The sequence below is a fragment of the Phodopus roborovskii genome, unplaced genomic scaffold (assembly GCF_943737965.1).
Source record: "Phodopus roborovskii unplaced genomic scaffold, PHOROB, whole genome shotgun sequence".
NCBI lineage: Eukaryota > Metazoa > Chordata > Mammalia > Rodentia > Cricetidae > Phodopus > Phodopus roborovskii.
In genome coordinates this window covers 206,442-210,770 of record NW_026126008.1, presented here as the reverse complement: position 1 = coordinate 210,770, position 4,329 = coordinate 206,442, and positions in this window count along the sequence as shown.

Below are 4,329 nucleotides of genomic sequence, written 5' to 3'. Positions count from 1 at the left end.
GGTGTGTTAAACATTCCTACTATGAGTTGTGAGTTTTGATGTTGGGATTGATTTTCAGTAGCATTTCTTTTAAAATTGTGGGTATCTCTGTATTTGAGTCATATATGTTAAGAATTGAGACATTGTGTTGATGTATTTCTCCTGTGATGAACATTAAATTACATTCTTCATCAATTTCAACATATTTTTGTTTGAAGTCTAACTTGTTAGATATTTGGATAGCTACACCTGGTTGCTCCTTGGGTCCATTTTTCAACCCTGAGGTAATATCGGTGTTTGAATCTAAGATGTGTTTCTTGTGTGCAACAGAAGGATGGATTCTGTCTTCATACCTTTTTGTCAGTCTGTGTCTTTTTATAGGCAAGAGAAATTAAGGACCATTGATTATTAATTCTTGATTGTTATAGATTTGTTTTTGGTGATGGTATAGTGAGTATTTTTGCCCTGTTTTTTCGTTTGGGTTCTGGTAAATTGGGATTATCCTTTGCCTATGTCTTTGTGAGTGTATTTAGCTTGCTTGGGTTGGACTTTTCCTTCCAAAACTTTCTGTAGGGTTGCATTTATAAATATATATTTGTGAAAAACTGGATTTGTCATGAATAACTTGTTTTCTCCATATATAGTGATTGAGAGTTTTGCTGGTTATAGTAGCCTGGGCTGGCATTCTTGGACTTTTAATATTTGTAGAACATCTATCCAGGACGTTGTGGCCTTCAGAGTTTCCATGGAGAATTCAGGTGTAATTTTGATAGGTATGCATTTATATGTTGCCTGTCTTTTTCCTTTGCTACCTTTAATATTCTTTCTTTATTCTGTATGTCAGGTCTATTGATTATTATATGGTGAGGGGACTTTTTTTTTTGGTCTAGTCTATTTGTTGTACTCTTGTATTCTAGTATTCTTGTACTTTAATAGGCATGTCCTTTTTCAGATTAGGAGAGTTTTCTTCAATTATTTTGTTGAATGTGTTTTCTGCCTCTTTGAGCTAAGATTCTTTGCCTTGTTCTATGCCTATTATTATTATGTGTTTATGTTCACATCCACTCTCCAATACAGGCCCTTATCATTTATATGATGGGCGTTTACGAACCAGACATTAAGTATAGCTAAGTGTCTAAGTGGAGAATTACCATCCCAGAGAATGCAGAAAGGAGTATTATATCATCCCTAGATAGCACAGTAATGAAACATAGATGGGAGTGTAGCTCAGGGTTGCAGCACTTGGCTAGAATACACATGGTTCTCAGTCCTCTTCTTAGAACAAAAAAAATAAAGAAAGAAAGAAAAAACAAGAAAGAAAGAAAAAGAAAAAAATGAGAAAATGAGTCAGATAAGTTACATAGAAGAAAATAAAATAATTCCATTAATTCCCTTCTTCCTTCACTTCACTTCCATTTGAGCATTTGACTGATCAAGTAAAAGTAATAAAATCTAATTCCTCATGTTCTGTTTCTTTAGACCTTGAGATGGCCTTGAGGGTAAAAATGAATGCTGACAAAGCTAAAGGCCTAAATCTTCTAGACTCACAATATTAGAAGGAGAGAACAATTCAAATCCCCGTTTGGCCCCTGACTTCCATGTATGTACAATGGGAAGGATGCACCTGCTTACACAGAAACTGACAAATAAATAATTAATAATTTATAAAGAGTTCATCCAAGTCTTCAAGAGATTATCTGTCCAGTCATTCACTGTTCTTCACAGTTTTTTATATCAATGAAAGAATTGCAAAGGTGGACTGTTCCTAGGACTCAGGAAACCATCGAAAAGAAGAGGATATTCTTGTGTTTATGTGAACAATGAGGTCACATTTGAGGAATGTTCGCTATATAAGAGACAGTATTGTGAGGCAATTTACAAATAGTAACTCCTGTTCTACACAATAATCCAGAAATACACACCAAGGAAATCACAAGATTAAAGAATTATTGGAGCTGGTTTTGAAAAGTCATGCATGCTCTAATGTGGATCTCTAGATGCTTGTGGAAACTGATTCAAATAAGATGTTCAAGTGAACACTGAGAAGTGAAAACAATAAAGAAATTAAGTGCAATTCTTGGGATGGAATAACAGATTAGAAATCGGAAGTCAAAGCAGAAAATATGAAGGTCAACAAAGTTGTATTTTAGCTTAAATGAGCACTCCCTTGAGGTAATACCAAATACTACCAATAAAAAATCACTTTTTTATGCTAAATATGATCATGTGTCTATCTCCAAACTATAGGATTATAAGCAGCTGTTGAAATTCTATTGAGACATGGCCATTGGTGGTGCAAGCTTTTAATCCGAGCATTTTAGGCTGAGGCAGGCAGATCTCTGTGATTTTGAGACCTAGCCTGGTAAACAACAGCTAGTTTCCAGACAGTCTCCAAAGCAATACAGAGAAACCCTGTCTCAAAAAAAGCAAACAAACAAAAAAAAATTAATTCTATTAAGGAAACTAAGAAAAATGAATCATCAAAGTGCAACCAGATCCAATATTGCATGTTTACCTTTGCTGTTTACCCAATGTATGCATTTGACCAGTGTCACTATTGGCGTACAGCACATGTTTACTGGAATGACAGTATTCTTCTGCAAGTAAGGAATATTAGTTTGAGCCAAAATCCAGCACCAGCCAGCTCTGCCCTGAAAGCACATGACCCAAAGTGGTAAATTGAACTTGGGCAACTAGAGGTGGTACCTTGTTTTGCAACTTGGTGTGGTTCAGTGGGCACAAAAAACACAGGTAGCTCCCAGAACCTCCTCAAAGGCAATTAATACTTGACACTTGATTCTTCTATTCAGTCACCCTCATGGTAACAACTAGGGAAATGAACTGACACATCAGCTCAAACTTCCAATTTAGGGAAAATAAGAGCAAATTAATGAGTTTGCTTTATAAACTTTAGGTGGTCTGTTTTCTTCCTGTTTGCTTTTCCAACACCCTTTGCTAATATAGTTTCCTTGGGAAAATCGAAAAGCAATCTTTATATGGAATCATGTGGAGCAATGAAATGAGACCTGACCTTGGAAATTGAAAATATGTTTCAGATCAGTGACACTCAGGTCATACATCTGAGATACACAAAAGCACAAGCTTATTCCACAAAAGCTACAGAAAAGGATGATAAATGGGGCAGTACTGAGCAGAGTGGAATTAGTGTGGACACACACACACACAAACACACACACACGCACACTCTCACACTCACACACACACACACACACACACTACTGCTGGTTAATTCCATGTCAAGAAAGGATATTTCATTAGTTGTGAGTGGTATAAAGAGCTTGATCACAGTATGTGAGCACAGAATGAGAGCTCCTTACCTCATCTGTTTACTACTGTGATTTCTTTTCCTTAATTATAATTGCTGCTCTGTGTATGTAATATAAAGGCCAGAGCCCCCAGTGGACAGAATGCACATTCCATAATAGTATTGCATTAATAATAATAGGGATGGGAATGGGGTGTTTCAGCAGGCCTATTACCCCTGAGAATAAGATGCTGATCATCGCTTGCTATTTTCTCTTCAAACATGTTACTTAGCCAATAGTGAGCAGATTTAAAGCCCACTGGTGTCTTAAAAGCAGCCTGGCTGAGTGGTTAAATCCAATGAAAAATTTTCAAATGAGTTTTTATCCATGGGATTATTACATATAAAAAGGCATTTATCAGATCAGATTGTGAAGATGTCTGTCTTTGAAAAATGATCCTAAAAATAGTAACAGTAGTACTGGTAATAAATAGTTGTAATACACATATCCCATTATTTGGTTTCAGAAACTCTTGAAATAATTATGAGCAAAGGGCAAGCAAGGTGTTCACATTTCCTTCTAATATGGAGGACAATGTATATTTGAAATACCATAGACCCAAATTACATAGCCCATAGGTTTTAGAGAAAAAACCATTTTCATTTTCCATAAAATTACTGATACAAGGTGACAACTGTTCTGATACTACTACCTCTGAAAGCTCTGTGAGAAAATGGAATAAACTGCTTTTGACGCACTACTTTTGTTCTTCAGCAAATAAGTACATTTTGACACCTAGGCACTCCTTCCCCAAAATCAGCTGGTGACATGGAAATTGGGCTGAAAAATCTGGAGTGTTTCCTGAGTCTCCTATCCATAGCTGTCGTTAGGAACTCAACACTGCAATTAGAAAACAAAGGGATTCTGTCCCTGGGACGTGCAGTTGTGCTAAGGAGCATGAAGAGAAATCACCATGGGATGCAATGCAGATATACCCAATGCAAGCAACACTGTGTTTCATGCAATTGGTTATACCAAAGGGCATAATCTGCTTTATGCAAAATGGGTTCAGAGTATTGAGTTT